Source organism: Lagenorhynchus albirostris, chromosome 5 (assembly GCF_949774975.1).
Source record: "Lagenorhynchus albirostris chromosome 5, mLagAlb1.1, whole genome shotgun sequence".
Taxonomy (NCBI): Eukaryota; Metazoa; Chordata; class Mammalia; order Artiodactyla; family Delphinidae; genus Lagenorhynchus; species Lagenorhynchus albirostris.
The window spans coordinates 90,736,868-90,756,933 of record NC_083099.1 but is presented as its reverse complement, the minus strand read 5'-3'; the positions used below and the strand labels follow the sequence as shown (position 1 = coordinate 90,756,933).

The 20,066-nt window shown below is 42.2% G+C and overlaps 1 long non-coding RNA gene across 2 annotated transcripts; it reads right to left on the bottom strand.

Annotated features, from left to right (window-relative positions):
- Positions 1–511: 511 nt before the first annotated feature.
- LOC132520617 (uncharacterized) lies at positions 512–14,193 on the bottom strand. 2 transcript variants are annotated; one of them, XR_009540583.1, is made up of 5 exons: positions 14,068–14,193; positions 13,900–13,969; positions 6,500–6,858; positions 3,063–3,104; positions 512–2,491 (listed from the first exon to the last, which is right to left on the bottom strand). It is a non-coding gene; the product is annotated as an uncharacterized LOC132520617 (long non-coding RNA). The 2 variants fall into 2 exon arrangements; XR_009540582.1 differs by lacking the exon at positions 3,063–3,104.
- Positions 14,194–20,066: the final 5,873 nt, after the last annotated feature.

Sequence of the window (20,066 nt, the reverse complement as noted above, 5' to 3'; positions counted from 1 at the left end):
GAGACTACTCTATTTGTCTTGCCCGTGGGAGTCTTCTTCAGTTCTCAGTGAGGAGGAATTGTGAGTTACATCAGAACTCCACTGTATGGAACATACAGTTTTTTAGTACAGCTATGGCTAAGTCAACTGCATGTAGCTCTCAGTAATAAGGCATTTCAGTCATTTTCAATTCTTCTTTTTCTTTTTCCTTTCTCTCTCTCTCTCTGTCTCTTTCACTTCCCTTTGCAATTACGATCTTTCACGCTAAAGAACCTCTCTGATGCTATGATAGATAAGTATATGTGGACCAGGTGGGCCAATAAAGAAGTTAATATATAAAACAGCCAAAGCACAGTAAAAGCATCTAACTTCTACATGTTTAACATCTAACAAATCATGTGACATGTTCTGTTTATATACACACACACACAATCTCATTTAATTCCCCCAACAGCACTACTCTATAATAATTTTATGCCTATTTAAAAAAATTTTATTGAAGTATAGTTGATGTACAATATTATACGTTACAGGAGTACAGTATAGTGAGTCACAATTTTTAAAAGTTATATTGCATTTATAGTTATAAGATACTGGCTGTATTCCTCATGTTGTACAATATATTCTTATAGCTTATTTTATACCTAATAGCTTGTACCTCTTAATCTCCTACTCCTGTGTTGCCCCTCTCCTGTTCCCTCTCCCCACTGGTAACCACTAGTTTGTTCTCTGTATCTGTGAGTCGGCCTCTTTTTATTGTTATATTCACTAGTTGTATTTTTTAGAATCTATTCCATTTGGAATCTAAAAAATGCCTATGTTAAGATGAATAAACAAATCAGGTAAGTTAAGTAGCTAGGTCAATAACTAGAATGTGGAGCATGAATTCAAAGCCAGATTGTCTGGCTCCAAAGCCTTTATTCTTTTCCCTGCCTATCTTGGGAGATAACATGTACAAAGTAGGACCAAATGAGTGTTGCAATTACTGCTTAGCTTAGATAAAGATGTAATATCCTCCTTCATAGGGAATACATTTCCCTAGGCTTGAAGACGAAATTGCTTTAAAGCTACAAGATACAACTGAAGATTCAGAAGCTATCCATGCACAAGTTTTTAAACACAGCATCTTCATGGTTTCCTCCTTCCTTTAGCCTGGGTCAGTGGACAAAATGGCCATGTTCCTGGCGCAGAGATCTCATCCATTGTAGATGTTCCTGAATAGGTGCCTGAGGGTCCAAGGCTTAGGGGAGTCCCTCCAGGGTCCTGCACACCTTCCACAGGGCACCCAGATGAGTGGCATGCCCTGGCACCGGTTCAGGAGCTACCACTTCTACTTCTCCCTATTTGACTTACAGTATGACCTAGTACAGGATCAGAATGTTGATATATTTTAATTTGCTCATATGCCAAATTGCAGTGTTTATATTTGCCACTCTGAAAGTTGATGGGGAAAATAAATAGAATTGGAATTCATAAATATGAACGCCATGAAGTACTTTGAGCTTCACTAAAAGGGGAGATACACAAGACATTACACTGAGAAATTGTTTAGGAGCAGCAAATGGAGAGAAGCAACATTTTGTTTTAAAAAAAAAACCCCACATCACAACCCTTTCATTATGTGCAGCACACAATTTAACAGGTGTGTGATTTATTCATTTATTCACAGACTCATGGACAAACCATTCCATCACAGCACTATTGTCTGTGAAGCAAAACACATTTACAACAAACTGTACCAGCTTCTTCAGAGACACTGAATTAGCTGATCTCCAGAAATCCTTTGCTGCCAGTTGAAAAGAGGGTTAATAATCACCAAAATGGTGAACATGAATAATTAAACTTGACCTCAATAAACTCTTTTCCATCCTGGGATTTCTGGGTCATCAATAACCAGTGCTTGATATGAAAGGAAAAAGTATTTTGGTGTATTATTTCCACTGGAGAAATAATGAAAAATAACAGTTTCTCTACATGCTTCCAGAATGGTCAATGACCCTGGTGGGAAATGTTCTATAGCCCTGCCCTTCCCACCTTCCTCAGTTCTTCTCTTGGAGGAAGATGGTCTTCTGATTGGTGAGACTAGGGAAAGTGCCCCACCTACTTGCCACATTTCCTTACTGGGCAAAGTTAAGTGTTGATAGGTCACTGTTCTTTCTCTCCTGGTTTCTTAGACCCAAGTGCTCCTAGGAGCTGCACGTGCCTATCTCAAGTCTCCAAGAGGTTAGCTTGTCACTGATGGGTCCAGCTAAGTGACTTGTTCTTGCTTCTCCACTTGCAGGTGGGTAATAAGTCATGGTCCAGTGGATCCCCAGGTATAGATACTGAGCAGAGAACTAGGAGGTCCGGGCTGAACTTCCGCACAGGTTAACAAAGCGCCCTGTGTTTTCTGGCCCTATCGGAAAACTGATCCTCTGCTTGGACGTCACAGTGTTACCCTATCCGGCTTTACTGCTGGTAAAGCTGATGCTGTGCTCTGGTTCTCCAGTTGCTCCTTTTGCCAAGTTCTTAACTGCGTGGAATTGGAAGGTGAGGATTGGATGAGTGATTTTTACCCCGCCCCCCAAACTCCAATAGAACGGGAGCATCCCTGAAGAGAGGCAGGGCAGCAAGGAGATGGGAGGGGAGGATATCGTGGAGGAATGGGTGTGCCTGTGGGTGTGTGTGGGGAGAGAGCTACTTTTCACTTTCTGCCTGCCTTTAACACCTTACAGTGTCCTAATATAAAAAGCTAAAAAGCTATGTTCAAAACTGATCCCGGGGACTAGGATGCTGCTGGCATAGTGAGGAACATGCAATCGATAAGTAAACAGACCATGTCAGCCTGAAGAACTTTCAGAACAACATTTCTACTCCGGAAAAAATAAATAAATAAATAAAAGTAGATTGAGTCTATTTAAATATTCCCCAAGATCTCTGTTAAATTTCAGGTAATAATGTTTCTTCCTTTGAACCTCATTGCATGTTTGCCTTTGACTGAAAATAGCCTGAGCTAGACACCATTTGATATTCACCCTGTGACTATTTTCGTATTGGGGCTGGACCAAAAGAAATTCATGCTCACTGAAATGATTTTCACTTACTGAAACGAATTCACTTTTTTCTTCCTTCAGCAATTCATCAATCTAATGGGAGAAACAGAAGCTATCATAATAATGAGAATAGACTTCTAGGAGCAGCAGCCAATATCAATACTTTAATAATGCAAATTCGATTGCTATATATTTGGCTTCAATTTTTAATTAAGTTTTTTGCCATTGCATGATCCTCTCTCTCTCCACACACACACAAACTTTTTATATATATATATATATATATATATATATATATATATATTTTATAGCACAGGTATCACATTTGACCAGATCCTATTATCTCTGGACAACATTAATAATGACATGGAGGATATCACTATTATCATCATCATCTTGATAAACATTTTTAGAACGTTTTGAATGTGGCTGTGAACTGCGTTTTGGATAAAGTAAATACCTCCTGTACGATATATCCCAAAACAATAACAGTAATTGAAAATTATAGAGAATGTTTTTTAAAGTAACATATTAACATCATATATAAGTATCAGAATTTCATAATGTGTCATGGCTTAACTTATATAACACAGGACACTCTTAAACTAGAAGGGCTACCAAATTCTATTATTTCATTGTTTATGTATAGAACAATTTTAATTATTTTTAGGGGTAAGTGGTTCTGAGCAGCAGGCATCTATCTACCTAAGAATGGTATGAAATCCTGTGGCTTCTCCCATCTTGTCCCTCTATCTTCAGTAAGATGCTCTGGGCATCCCATAGTTAGCAGGCAGTTCCCAGTCTCTCGCTCCTTCATTTCTGACCTGTTCCTGGGCTATTTCCAGCCTGTTCCTGACTCTGCTTTATTGTCCCCTACTCTCTATCTCCTTTTATTCCTTGAACCAGGCCTTTGATTTTGGGTTCCCTTCAAGGACTCTTGCCTCCCTTTCTATCTGCTTGAAAAGGGATAACCCACCCCAGCAGACTCCAGATACAGCTGCTGACCTAGTTTCTCTGGTGGGTGGATTTGGACAGCACAGATTCAGACTGTAATGCGGTTGTTCTTCATCCTTCTGTATCCAGTCATTAAACATTGGATTTCCACAAGGCTTAGCCCTGGGTGGAAGAAGGAAAGTCTACACTGGTTTATAAAATAGTTACTAGATTCTGAGAACCATGCTAAGAGTTTTAAATTCCTCATGCCATTTCATATTCCCCACAGTGTTATAAGGTAGGAAATATTATTGTCTCTGTTTTATAGATAGGAAAATTTGGTATTGTCTCTGTTTTATAGATAGGAAAATTTGGTTTAGAGTATTTGCGCCATTTCCTCATGCGTGCACAGTTAGGAGGAAACCGAGCTGGGCTGCAAATCCAGGCAGTTTTACTCCAGGACCCCTGCCCTCAATCACCACTCTGTATTGCATGGGTTACATGGAATCTCTAAGTGATCTCATCCACACTTACGAGTGCAATTACCATCAAAGCATGATGACTCCTGAACTTCAGGTCCCTCCTCCAGATCTCCATTCGGATGTCTCAGAAACACTTCAAGCTAAGCATATCCAAAAGTTAACATAATTATTTTCCCCTCCAAACCCAGTCCTCTTAAGTGTTCCCTCCATCAGGGAAGGACAGAGTCCTCCATTTAGTGGTACGAGCTAGACACCTAGGCATAATTCCTGACTCATCCCTCTCCTCTCCTTTAATCCTGTATCAAATCCATTATTAAGTCCTGTCACTGATACCTCCGAAATGTGTCTCAAAGCAGTCTTCTTCTCCCCATCTCCACTGCCACCCGCTTTGCCCAAGCCACGGTTATCATTCATCTGACCTGGTTCCATAGACCCCTGAGTGGTGTTCTCACTTCCAACCTTGGCCCTCTTCGTCTGTTCTTGACACTGCAGTATAAGAGGACTTTTTAAAATGCAAACTGACCATATCATCCCCTGCTTCACATGGTTCTCGCTGTTCTTAGATAAAGAACTGTCTGCTTAGCTGGACCAGCAAGGCCCTGCAAAGTCTGACCTCTGCCTGTAGCTCCAGCCTCATGCGAATCTCCTTCTCTCTGTTCTCTGTACTCAGGACCACTTGCTTGCTTTCATGTGGACATCTTCAACCCACTGCAGAGGAAAAATGCTGTTTCCTCTGTCTGAAATGCTCTTCCCACCAAGTCTGATTAACTTGCTCATTCTTCAGTTCTTAGACCACATGTCACTTCTGCAGGGACACCTTCTTGCCGCACCACCCCCGACCTTCCCAGACTAGGACAGGTACTCCTGTAATATATCTTTATAATACCCTGAACCTCACTGTCGTAACACTTCGCTCTGTTTGCAATAATGCTTTTTTTAATGTGATTATTTACTCAACCACTCTCTTCCCTGTGGGAATATAAACTCTCTAAGGGCAGAGACCAAGTCAGTTTTTGCTGAACATTGTATCCCCTGCAGGCATTGATAAATATTCATTGAACGAATCCAAGTTGACTTTTAAAACACAACAGAATTCATTTTAAATGCAACAGATTAAATGGCAAGAACTAAATCTCTGTTGAGTGATAGGGAATATATTCAATTTTAAGGTAGTTAAAATTTTTTGACTCAAAACTCTCTTCTGTTGTAAGCCTCTTACCACACTCTGAATTGTATAATCCTTTTAATTTTCTTACTGACATATGACAAAAGGGTATGATCTAATCTTTTCCATCCTTGGGTCTTGAAACTTGGCCTCACTGCGGTGTGTGGCAGCCACAGGGTGCTTTGGGATACTGGCTTGGCTGCCCCCTTTCCACCACACTCACTACACTTCCCTGCATCTTCAACAATTTGGGCTTCCCAGCTACCCTGCCTTCAACTCAGAGCCTGTTGCTGGCCCTTGGTTGGGGTGATTCTTAGGCTCTATTTTTTGCTCCACCCTTGGATTTTGTGTCCCTACAGCTTCAGCAGAAGTGGGGAGTGCAGGGCTGGGGATGGAAGGAAGAGAGGATGGCATTGGGAATACTGATGGTTGGGCTCATTCCAGAAGCACGGCAGGAGGGAAATTTGTGAAGGTCTGACCTAGAATCCAAACAGTCTAGAAGAAAGAACAGGGAGTGTTGAGAATTGCATGAAAAGATGAGATACTAATAGGATTCAATATTTTCAGTGTGCTTTGGGGAAATGATTAAGTGCCAGGTCTTCTAACTCTGAATCTCTGAGACTGGCCCAGAAATCTGCACTTTAATATGCAGCCCAGGTAATTTTGATGCATGTGGTCCCTGTACTGCACTTTGAAACAACAGTGGCATAGAGTTACCTTTTATTCAGAGCACTGTTAACACTTATTCTCAAAAAAAAAAAAAAAAAGCCCATATTCTTAGCTCTACTGACTTGCTTGGAACAAGATACATATATTCCACCAATGGGCTGATCCTCTGGTCCCTTCTATTAAATATATTAATGGCTATTATTGTGTTTTTATGCTAAGAAGCATAGAGGAGCAGTTACCTGTTTTTCTTTGTGAATCCCAGGAACATCTGTTGCTTAACACCTGGCGTTCTCTGTGACAGGTGTATGCTCGAGATAGCAACGGTAAAAAATCAGATGATGTTGGCTCAGATCACGATTTGCAGCCTGTCACTCCTGCCAAATGGGTCAGTTGAGACGGAAACCACAATTTGAGCAGATGTGTATTAATAAGTTAGGGAAGTGTGACAATTTAAAGGCAAGAGGACGAGAAGACGGGCTGTCTTGTGAAGTGGGAGAGGCAGTTTTCAACTGCCCAGGAAGATCATTTTCTTTCTTCCTCTTTATAAGTTCTCATTCCCTCCTTACTCGTCCCCCAAAGCTTTAGGTACTTCTAAAGCCTAGGAAGGAGATAGAAGTTGGAACGTTGTTTGAACAAAAGAAAGCAGTTGTGTCGAGTGGAGACCTCAGCTGGATACTGTTAGATTGTCTGGTTCAAACCTTCCACTACGTAGACAAGGAAATGGAGGCCTGGGGACATTATGCGATTGAGCCCAAGGATGGGCTACTTTATCTTTTATTCTGTCTGGAACCCAAAGCACAGCTAAAGTCCAGGTGTCAGATGTAGTTTATTATTCTTCCCACATTATCACAACATGGTAACTCAAAGAGTTCTAGGCAAGGGAAATGGTCAATGATGTTCTCTCCACTACAGTGGAGATTGTAAGACTGCAAGCACCTTGCCTGTCTTGTTCTTCACTGTAACCTCAGCGTTTAAAACAGTGCCAAGCACATTGTGAATAATTGGTACGTCTCAAGAAGCCCTGTTAGCTTCTACTTCTGTGTTTCTGGGAACCTTGAGCTGCCTAGAAGAAGTCTGGCTACTCTGATGGAGATACCAGGTGGATAGACCATGTGCCAAACCAGAACCTGTGAGTGAGACCGTATTTGGAAATAGGGTCGCTGCAAATGGAATCAAGTTAAAATGAGGTCATATGGATTAGACGGAACCTAAAGCCAGTGGCTGGTATGCTCATAAGAAGGCCATGTAAATACACAGATACACAAGGGGAAAAGGCCGTGTGATGACAGAGGCAGAGATTTTAGTGACACAGCTGCAAGTCAAGGAACCTCAAGGACTGACAGCAACTGCCAGAAGCTAGAAAGAGGTGAAGAGGGATTCTTCCCCAGAGCCTGCAGGAGCGTGGCCCTGCTGACACCTTGATTTTGGACTTCTAGCCACCAGAACTGTGAGACAATACATATCTGGTTTTGTTTGTTTCTTTTGTTTTTGTTTTTGTTTTTGCATTACATGGGCCTCTCACTGCTGTGGCCTCTCCCGCTGTGGAGCACAGGCTCCCGACGCGCAGGCTCAGCGGCCATGGCTCACGGGCCCAGCCGCTCCGCGGCATGTGGGATCTTCCCGGACCAGGGCACGAACCCGTGTCCCCTGCATCGGCAGGCGGACTCTCAACCACTGTGCCACCAGGGAAGCCCACATATCTGTTGTTTTAAGCCACCAGTTTGTGGTACTTTTTTTTTTTTACAGCAGCCCTAGGAAACAAATATAAGAGAAGCAGCCTTGGAACTGCATGGAGAGGGAATGAAGACCAGCTATACAGCATTCTAGTTGGTTCTTCAGGTGACTCTAGGCCCAGCTGTCATCTGACCACAACCACATGAGAGACCCCAGGTGTGACAAGCAGAACGGTCAAGGGGCCTCAGACACATGAAGATCCATGGCATAGGGCGTCTTGGACATTCCAGCCCAGATGACTGCAGCCCCAGCTGTCATCACGTGCGATAGAAGAACCACGCACCAGAGACAGTCCACCCACTGAATTGTGAGAGAGAATAAAACAGTTGTTTTAACCACTACATTTTGGGATGGTTTTACTACACAGCGAGAGATAACCAAAATATTTGGATTCCTCAGAAGCAGCCTCTGAGATAAGGAAGTGATTTATTAGGAGGTACTCCCAGGAATACTAGAAGTGAATGGGGAAGTGGGACAGCAAAGGGAAGACAACTAAGCCAGGATGTGGCATCAAAGTCCCACGGAGGGTAAGTTTGACCTAGTCTTGTCAGGAGCACTGGAGACAGTGAAAGTCCTAACTCAGCATTGACCCCATCAGGGTCAAAAACACTGGTGTAGCTAACCCCCTTCACCCTTCAGTCATTGGTTAAGAGCTGGCCCAGGGACAGATAAACTCTCAGACACTTCTGGCTCTTTGGGAGGGGTGGGGAGGAGGTTAGGGGAGGTTAGCAGCCTGAGGGCAGCTCTTCAGCAAGGAGACACAGGTGCCAGGAGTGAAGATGCTCACAGAAGCAGGGGATGTAAATTAGAAAAGGGAGGGTAAGCCGTTCATCCCAGTTTGCCAGGGACTGGATTTAAAATGGAAAGCCCCACATCTTGGGAACCTGCTCAGTTCCAGGCAAGTCAAACAATTAGTTGGTCACCCTAGAAAGGGATCCCAGGGGACATGGGCAGAGCCTGACAGCATCTGCTATAGCGGATGCATGAATATCTCTAAACTGGAGAGAATGGGGCTCACAGGACTCGCCAGAGGCACCTCTGTAAGAGTCCAGGGATGTTGGACTTCAACCAGCAGTCAAGGACCCTCTTAATGATAAGAGCCTGTGACCTATGACAGGTATAAATGATTTCAAACTGTTTCAAACACTGCAGAAGGGCTGAGGATGATCAGAGTGGGGAACTGTCTTTTAGTTTGGCAATTAGACGCATGGGTGAAAGAAGAGGGGCAGACACACAATGGTACCACATGAAACTCAACAATGGGTAGACAGCGCAGCGTCCTCCATGGACGAGGGTGTAAAGGGAACAAGAAACCTGGGAGTTAGAGGAATGACGGGGGACAGGAAGAGATGAATTTAGTGCTAGGATGTTTTTAAAAATGTCTGTGTTGCATAATGATCATTTTTGGATGTTTTCTCAGGGAAAAGAGCTCATGGTTGAAAATGAAGGTAAAAGGTAGTCAGGGGAAGGGTGAGACTGGTGGCTGATGGTTCCAGTAGGGGGAAGAAATGAAGTCCCAGTCACTTCAATTACAAGCCCAGAACCTGATTTATGTAATGAACAGAATGGAAATAAGGATTTTATTAGCAGGAATGAGAACTCTTCAGTGAGAAAAAGCAAAGAGAATGGGGAGATTTCATTTAGGCTTATAGATTAATGAATGGTCTGAGGACAGTACACATAAATATGTTCATTTAATCTCAGCATATTAGATGAAAGGTGTTTGTTTTTCAACCAAGAAAGAAATGCTTATAGGATAAACAAAAGGAATGCTATTTTATTTAATTCAACAAGGAAATATATGGAAGAATCCCTGCTCACAGGGTGTAATATGTAGGCTAAATTGATAAAGAGGTTCAAGACAGCTTTGGATAAATTACTGAGTGCAAGTCCATATCAGATTAATAAAGAAAGGTGTTTAAGATTTTCTTGTTTATTTTTTCATATGTATTTGATTTGATTTGAATATTTAGTAAATGTAAAAGGCCATACAGTGAAAACTTGCTCTCTTGACCCCTGTTCTACATCTCCCCAGTCCCTGCCTCTCCCAACAAGTAATCACTATTATGGATTTTCTTTTATCTTTTAAAATACTTTTTAAAGTGCATATACAGGCAGATAAGAATAAATTCCTTGAAGGCAAAGAGTTTAATCTGTTTTGTTTGCAGTCATATCCTCAGAGTCCAGAAGAGTTCCTGGGACATCGAAGATGTTCAATAAATATATATTAAATGATCAAATATATTTACCCCCACAATTGTTAAACGAATAGCAGCATCCTATACATACTTGCTTCTTTGCATATTGCTTTGTGTATTTGAAAATACGTCCTTGAGATCTTTCCTTATTTGTACATAAAGGCCTTCATCCTTTATTTTTTTTATTTTATTTTTTTTTGCGGTACACGGGCCTCTCACCGCTGTGGCCTCTCCCGTTGTGGAGCAAAGCCTCCGGACGCGCAGGCTCAGCGGGCATGGCTCACGGGCCCAGCCGCTCCGCGGCATGTGGGATTTTCCCAGACCGGGGCACGAACCCGCGTCCCCTGCATCGTCAGGCGGACTCTCAACCACTGCGCCAACCAGGGAAGCCCCCGTCCTTTTTCTTAGAGCTGAGTTATAGTCCATTGTATGGATGTGCCATAATTTATTCAACCAATCTCACTAATGACCACCTAGTTAGTTCCCAAGTTCTTGTTTTTACAAATGTCAGTGCAATGAATAATCTTGTGTGATTCTTGTATTTGTAGGATAAGTTTTCAGATGTGCAACACCAGTTTTTAAGAAGTCATGTCTTCCCTTAAATGTCTCAGATAGTGGTGACAGAATTCTTGATCAAATGGACCACTGACCTGCCCTGCATGACATTTCTTATGTGTTTTTCAGTGGTCATTGCTAACGCCAGGTGTCTTTGGCCTGCTTAAAAAAAACCAGAGAGATTTGCAGGATGAGAAATAGTGGAGTATAGGAAGCAGTGAAATTGACACATGGATGTTTAAGATCAGGCTGAAACATCACTGCAGAATCGAATCTAAAATCCCAGCTCTTGTGTGGCCACTGCTTGGATGGCTAAGCTGGCTGTCTTCACTGTGAGAGATAGGTCTTAATTGCCACTGTATCATAATACACATCTATGTTTTTATTTCTTTTCTAAGGACAATTGAGTACCCAGGGTTCTTTGCTGATCTCGCTTCACCATAGCCTCTTATTTTCATCATAGCCTTGGGGCTTTGATCTTATTATTTTGGTCAGACTGTGACACCAGGGACATCAGGCTGAAATGACAGCATCCCCCTTGGTTTATCTCAGTGTTGTTTCTTACAGGGGAGGGCAGAGCCGAACTGCACGTGGATGATGGTGCTAAAAGAGAACAGTCTCTGAATCCTTAACCCAGACACACGTGGCTATGCTTCTGTTCCCTGCCATGTTTCCGTCGGAAACATGAAAATAATAATACATGCCCTGCACCCATTGAAGGTGTGGTGGTGAATATTAATAAGCTTCAAAATGCAGTTTGAGCTCTTCAGCCCTGAGGTTCTTGATAAAAATTGGGGTATAGAGTTAGTGAGATAAAGAAGCACATTCCAACCATGACCATTTTTCATTGTAGAGTACCTTGACAACTGCTTTAAGCCTCGCACTCCAATACAATACCTAGGAACTTTCAGTACAGCGCATGTGTATTTTTAATATTCGGCTTTATCTTCTTATGTACTAACTGCCGGAGACTGTGGTCGTTTAGTCAATCAGCAGATATGTTTTAGATGTTCACTGGATTCTGTGGAGGCATCAGTCTCAGAAAGAGCCCTGGGCTCCTGCCCAGGAGATTGGCTTTTCTACGACTCCTCCCCAACCACCTGAAAGCCTGTGAGCAGCCGCTTCACCGGAGCCTCAGTTTCCTTTTCAGCAAATCAGGGTAATGACTCCTGCCCTGTGCGTCTCTGTGAGTGAATGGGAAAGCTCAGTGACAATGGATGGACAGGCTGTTTTGTAGGATACGGTCCATTAAAGATTACTATGACTATTAACGTCTATGCAGGGTACTTCCTCACATGGGAAAGAAAACTGAGATGTCAGGAAACAGGGACCACACACCCCAGGCCAGGGCTTCCCAACCTCAACTGAACTACAGACCGGTAATATATCTAAGTTTTCTACTGTGATATATCAAAATCACATAGGCCTATATATGTATAAAATATGTACACAGGATATATGTAAAATATGCATATATGGATATAAAATATAGGGATACCAATACTTCAGTGATAGCAACAACAAAAAGATCTTCCTTTCAGTCAGATCACACTGAACTGGCCTATGACGCAAGTTGGTTTTCTGCCCCCTGAAGAGACAAGAAATGTCAAAGGGGCCAATGCCAAACTCAGAACCCTGCCAGCCCACGTTCCAGCCCGGGGAACAGGCTCGTGGCCTTTGGATGCCCTTAGGAGCCTGGTACAACTCCATTGCAAGAGCTCTAGGGACTCAGTGAGAAGGGGGGAGAAAAAAACCTGTTGATCCTTTTTTTTTCCCTGAAAGTGGACAGCTAACTGAGGGCTTGGTGATGCTGGTGCCCATGGTGGCGATGAGAGTCTAGGAGAAAGTGAAAATTCACTCGTTTCCACTCAAATGCCTACTGGGCTCATCAGGTAATGTAGAAGAGTGAAACAGCCGACATAAGAACTCTTATCATCCAGTGTCGTTATATTTCGTAATCAGAACTGCAACGGACTGAGGTTCAACAGAGGGTATCGATCCTCTTGATCTGAGGTCACAGGTGGGATGCAGGCTTCGTGTTGTGGCATCCTCCGATTTTTAGTTGAGGTCTAATGAATTCTATGTGACATTATTCTAAGTTTTGGATGTTGGCGTGTGTATACATGTACTTATACATACATGCACAGATCATTATGTGAGGCAAGCTGGGGTGGTCTCCTGGGGATCCCTGGACCCTCAGGGGTGGAGAGGAGATAGTGGTGCCAGGCACAAGGAGCAGACATGATTATAACTCAACAATATCGTGGTCTCTCCTTCTGGAACTCAGCCTAACCTCCAAGGTGTGGGAAGAGAGGCTGCTGGGCCATGACGGAAACGTTCATCAATTTCTTAGGGACTGGCAGCTGAGAAAGACTCCTTTACAACTGTTTTAGATTCCCCGTGTGATTTGTCAAGGATCAGGGGTTCCCCCGGCCGTAAGAGAGTTAACAGGCAGATAATGGAACTATGCTTTGACAGCTGTGTGGGTTTCTAAGCGAAAACACTGTGCATTGTATTACAGGAAACGAGGGTCTGGGAAGTGGTCTTGGTGACTCCTAGAATCATAAACGCTGGCTACTTCTAATAAGGGGAAAAGGTAAACAGGCCAATGATTAACTTCGTTGCACTTGTGAAATAGAAGAGCTGAAATGTAAGAGCTAAGCAACAGGCCTCCTGTAAGGTAATTCTGGGGAACTGCTTTGCTCCAGAACTGGAAGGATAAGTACTTCCAAATGACTCATTGTCTTGTTTCTTTTGACTCCCTGGAATTTCCCAAATGCTAAGCGACAGGCAAGAAAGTGTCTGCCAGGGCACAGACTAGAACTATAAGTCTGGATAGGGTACTTCTATTCAGTTGATTATTTCAATTTTCTCACCCATTAAAGGGTATAGCAAAGAACACCTTTTCATACACCGTGAAAGCTGATTTGGAAACCAAAGGCTTGATTCTTTTCTTTCACTATTAAGCCTGTGTGTAGAAATCAACCACACCTAATATAATCACACCTGTTTCTATTTTGATGATGAGATCAAGGGATTTATAAGCTGAGGCGTATAACCCCAGGGAAGCGGGAGGGTAGGAAGTGGTGCAAATCAACACACGTTGAGCACCCAAAGATGCAGTCATGTCCACGGTCCCATTTAATACTCACAGCTTCCCCAGAGGGAGGTGTCATTACCTTCATTTTCTAATGAAACGAGTTTTCTTTTTGAACGTTTGTTCTAATTGGAAATCACAGTGAAAAATAAAAGTGATACACAGGAAACAAGGGAAGGAGGGAAAGAAGGGAAACATTAAAAGCTACATTCTCCTCACTTACCTTTAACTGATCTGATTAATCCTTACTTTCCTTCCTCTGGACAGCCCTTGAGGGTAAGCACTTCCAATCCTTGGTCCTTTCCCAGTCTCTGTTTCTGAAAGATCTTACCTACTCCAGGTTTGAGGTACAGCCTCCTGAAAAACGACTCCCATCTCTAGCCCTGATTCTGTCCTAATTCCAGACCTGTGCAGCCTTGCTGGCTCCCAGCTACCTGAGGGCTCCCAACCCTACCTAAATGGGCAGGGCTGAACTGCTCACGGGCAATGGGTGTGTGTGAGGCCAGAGTCACTCCAGCCCCTTCCAGAATCCCGGTGAGAGCAGGACCAAAGAGCATCTGCCTAAGGCAGGAGGTCAGAAATCTGACTGAAGGGGGCACCTTGGATCGGCAGTACCCTCTGGAAATAATGGGGCTGCTGAGTGGTTTCCAAGGGCCTTGTGTTTTCTGGCGTCCTGGGCATTTTGGATCCCCTCCCAGGTGTGTTCACTGCATGGGGACACCCATCCAGTATCCCTACCAAATCCTATTTCCCTACCAGCCCCAGGGCCTGGGAAGACCAGCTCTTATACTCGTTCTCCACAATCTGGCTTTACCTACTTTAGCATTTGGTATCATATCCACTCTGCTCTGACCCATGTCCCTGGATTGAAACCTCAGGATCGCCACTTCCTGACTCCAGACTGGACTAAATCGTGACATCCCTGAGCAGACTCAGTCTTTGCCATATGGACCCCCTCCAAGGAACGGAGGCTTGGTCCATTTTCTCATTTTCCATTTTAGTTTCAAGTCAGGTTCCTCCACCATCTCCCATACCAACTACTGACTGACAGTCCCAGCAGCTGCCTGTTTGAGTGTATCCACATGCATGTTTTGAACATGCTTCAAATCCCACGAGACTCAGATAAAGTAGGGCCTCTCTCCTGACCCTGCCTCTGGTTCCTTCTCTCTGTTCAAATGGAAGAAGGGTCAGTGGCAGAAGGCCTAGAATGGTGTAGTTGTCATCCATAGCTACGAAGACTTCCTCACTTATTTTCCACTGATACCTCTCTGGAAAGTCATGACTGGTGTCTTGTCTCCCTCCCTCACTCAGCTCCCTCTGCCCTTTTTGTGTGGCTTTGCCACTAACTGGGTGACTTGGGTCAAAGTTTTTCTTCAAGCTGTTCTGAAAATTTAATACAGGCATACCTTGTTTTATTGCACTTCACGTTACTGTGCTTCACAGATATTGTGTTTTTTACACATTGAAGCTTTGTGGCAACCCTTTGTTGAACAAGTCTATCAGCACTAATCTTCTAACAGCATTTGTTCACTTCGTGTCTGTGTCATGCACTGGTAATTCTCACAACATTTTGAACTTTTTCATTATTATAATACTTGTTATGGTGATCTGGGGTCAGTGATCTTTAATGTGACAATTGTAATTGTTTTGGGGCACCAGGAACCATGCCCATATAAGATGGCAAACGTAATGGATAGATGGTGCATGTGTCTGACTGCTCCACTGACTGGCTGTTCCCCAGCACTCCCCTCCTTGGGCCTCTCTAATCCCTAAGACACAGTAATATTGAAATTAGGCCAATTAGTAGCCCCATATTGACCTCTAAGTGTTCAAATGAAAGGAAGAGTCGCACGTCTCTCACTTTAATTCAAAACCTAGAAATGATCAAGCTTAGTGAGGAAAACATGTCAAAAGCTGAGACAGGCTGAAAGCTTGGCCTCTTTTGCCAAACAGCTGGCCAAGTTGTGGATGCAAAGGAAAAGTTCTTGAAGGAAATTAAAGTGCTACTCCGGTGAACACACGAGTGATAAGAAAGAGAAACAGCCTTACGGCTGATATGGAGAAAGTTTTAGTGGTCTGGATAGAAGATCAAACCAGCCATAACATTCCCTTAAGGCAAAGCCTAATTCCAAGGAAGGCCCTGACTCTCTTCAATTCTGTGAAGGCTGAGAGAGGTGAGGAAGCTACAGAAGAAACCTTTGAAGCCAGTGGAGGCTGGTTCATGAGTTTTAAGGAAAGAAGCTGCCTCCATAACATCAAAGTCCAAGGTGAAGCAGCAAGTGCTGGTGTAGAAGCTGCAGTAAGTTACCAGAAGATCCAGCTAAGATACTTCATGAAGGTAGCTGGCTACACTAAACAACAGATTTTTCAACATAGATGAAACAGTCTTATATTGGAAGAAGGTGCCAGCTAAAACTTTCATAGTGACTCAGGAGTCAATGCCTGCCTTCAAAGGTTCAAATGACGGGCTGACTCTCCTGTTATGGGCTAATGCAGCTGGTGACTTTAAGTTGAAGGCAATGCTCATTTACCTTTCCCAAAATTCTAGGGCCCTTAAGATATTGACAATGCACCCAGTCACTCAAGATCTCTGATGGAGATGTACAATTAGATACATGTTGTTTTCATGCCTGCTAACACAACAACCATTCTGCAGCCCACGGATCAAGGAGTCATTTCGACTTTTAAGTCTTAGTATTTAAGAAATACATTTCGTAAGACTATAGCTGCCTTAGATAGTGATTTCTCTTATGGAATCTGGGCAAAGAAAATGAAAACCTTGTGGAAAGCATTCAACATTCTAGATGTCATTAAGAACATTCGAGATTCATGGGAAGAGATCAAAACACTTACATTAACAGGAGTTTGGAAGAAGTTGATTCCAACCCTCATGGATGATTCTGAGGTGTTCAGGACTTCAGTGGAGGATGTAACTGCAGATGTGATGGAAATAGCAAGAGAACTAGAAATAGAAGTGGAGCCTGAAGATGTGGCTGAGTTGCTGCAATCTCAGGATGAAACTTGAACGGATGAGAAGTCGCTTCTTATAGATTAGCAGAGAAAGTGGTTTCTTGAGATGGACTCTACTCCTAGTGAAGATTGTTGAAATGACAACAAAGGATTTAGAATATGATATACACTTAGTTGATACAGCAGCGGCAGGGTTTGAGAGAATTGAGAAATCATGATTTCTCTACAGAGAAATCATTCGTGAAAGGAAGTGTCAATCGATGCAACAAACTTTACTGTCATCTTATTTTAAGAAATTGGCCACAGCCACCCTATCGTTCAGCAACCACCATCCTCATCAGTCAGCAGCATCAATAGCGATGCAAGACCCTCCACCAGCAAAAAGATGACGACTCTTTGAGGGCTCAAATGATGGTTAGCATATTTCAGCAATAAAGTATTTTTAAATTAAGGTATTTACATTTTTTAGACATAATGTTATTACACACTTAATAGACTACAGTATAGTGTAAACATAACTTTTATATGCACTGGGAAATAAAAAATTTGTGTGACTTTATTGCAGTGGTCAGGAGCTGAACAACAGTATCTCTATGGTATGCCTGTACGTATATTAAGTTCCTTTCAAAACAGTAGTTGCTCAATAAAGGATTATCATAATTTAAAAAATGTATTACACTATAACCAGCTTGACTTACCGTTGCCCTCCCACGTCATATATCTTTACGTTTCTCAGATTGAAAGTATTATAGCATAAAGGGTTCAAGTCTACTACTGTGGGGCCTTGGGCATGTTTTAGCTTCTCTGCAGCTCAGTTTCATATCTGTAAAATGGAAATAATACCTCCCTCACTCAGTTGCAAAATGAAATCTGGTAATATAGATAAGACGCTCAGCACAGTGGCTGGCATATAGAGTGACAATCACTATATTTGTGCCTTTGTTCACGTTAGTCTTCTTAGAATACTGCTTCTCCTCTTTTTCATTTTGCAAAATTCCAGAAGAAAGACCTGGTTGAAACTTCATTTCTTCCTCGTGGATTCATGTTTCCTCAATTGTGTTCCACTGCATTCAGGTCTATTATTACAGTTTATTGCATGATACATATTTGATTTACCACTTTCCCTGCTTGACTCCGTATCCTGGTATTGATTTTACCTTTCCTTTCTCCCAATGTTCCTCTAATACTTCCTCTCAACCACCTGATCCCTTACTGTAACACACCCCCATGACTTTGTGTCTTTCCTTCTGCCAGGAATGGCTTTTCCCCATTTTTCTTTGCTACTGGAATCTTACTCATCCATCAAGGACCAACTCTATGAATCCTTCTCTGTCTCCTCCAAGTTAGAATTACTTTTTTCAACTAGCTTCAGTAACGCTGTTTATTTCTCTGTTAGGAAACTTAGCATTATAACATTTTAATTATATGCACATATCTTTCCCATTAGACTGTGAGCTCTTGGAGGGAAGGATAATGTCTTATTCATATTTGTTTCCCTCAGTACCTAATATTGTGCTCAAAATATAGGAGTAATTCATCAAATTTTTGTTGTATTTGTACTACTTAAATGTACTAAATAGCATCGCCTAAACCAATAGGTCAGACATATGACGGAAGGTGACACTTCTGGATCAGCAATACCTTCTGTAAAGCTCATGGGCTGCTGAATGGTTTCCAAGAACCAGATGAATAAGTGGTTTAAAATGTGTCACAATATCTATCTGAAATAAAATATCCAGTCATGAACATAAGTATAAGCTAACATTTAATGACTAACGAAGTCCAGGAAGCGTAAAAGAAACCAGGTCATATGCAAGGGCAATAGATCAGTGAAACTACGAAAAAAATCTAATAAACTCTGGCTGTGATTTTTAGTCCCTGTGTATTATGAAGAATTCTTACTGAAATTTATGCTTGTGGAAAATTGGCCAGCCTCAGTCTCAGCATGGTTGGGTCAGGGACATTTCCTGTTATCAATAGGAAGCTGCTATACAATTAAATGGATTAATGATGCAGTGAACTGAATTAGTTGTTTTCTTACAGCCAAATAATTGAACTCGTTGTGCATTCTACATATTTTTAGTTGTACAAGCATGATCTTTGAATCTATCGTGTAAGAAGATGCTTGGGCTGCTTTAGCCTACTGATTCGAGAAGCAGTAAAAGGAACTGGGTTTAGTTAGGAAGGCAGTAAAGTAACATCAATAAAATGGTGCAGGGGATGCACATTTGACACACTCAGTAGGCTTATGGAGACAATGATTTTTGAGAACAATTTGCAAATCTGGTCTAATTCAGTTAGTACCATAATAATCTACCTTAAAATATGGTGGAACATTCTGTTGTATATTCACTGCATTTGGTTCTAGTCTATGGAACGTTATAATACTTATTATCAGCGGTGTGCTGGTAAACCGGATCTCTGTTCTGTTTTCTTTTTGTTTTTTAAAGCCCTGCTTTTTAGTGTTTTCCTATTTCTATGGTGTAAGTACTCCCATTATGGGCTGGTTTTAAGCTACCAAGTTTAACAAATGCTCTCAAAGTTTCTGAATCTCTGACAATCAGCTCTTAGGAGATGGTACACCATTGCAAGTTATTACAAACAGTGGAGGAGAGCCTGTTAAAGTTTTAAAATCATGCAGTCTTAGGACTAGAAGTATCCAAAATATTCTAGTCCTACTGCTAACTTTTCAGAAGAAGAAAATTGACACTAAGGAGAAGTAACATCCTAAAAGTCATGCAGGCAATTACTAGCAAACTTGGGATTGGAATCAAAGTGTCTGGACTCCCCATGCAGTATTCTATGCAAAAGCCTTTATAGAGGGAGTAGAGAAAAAAGTAGTCATTGGATATAAATGGAAATATTACTGTATAATCTTGCGTTGGGATGTGGATGGGACAGGATGGGTGACAGGGGCTGTGAACGAGAAGTTCCCTCAGAGCTGTTTCAAGCCGTGTTGAGAATCACTTAGGAAACCGTGAAGTTTTTAATCTTGGTTTGTTAAATGGGCAGGCCACTTAACCTTTGGGGGCTTAGGTTTTATGGTTTTTTTAAGTGACAGCTTTTAAAATTAGTATGTCTTAAACTCTAGTGTTTGTTACATAGTCTAGGGTACTTATTAAAAATCATTCCAGGCAGGGCAAATCTTGAGATTGTTTACAGGCCGTACTTTAAAAAACAATAATTTAGATCCTCTTTAAAGACCCTTTTAGATCTAAAATGGTTTACCTGTTTACTCGCAGCCAGGAAACA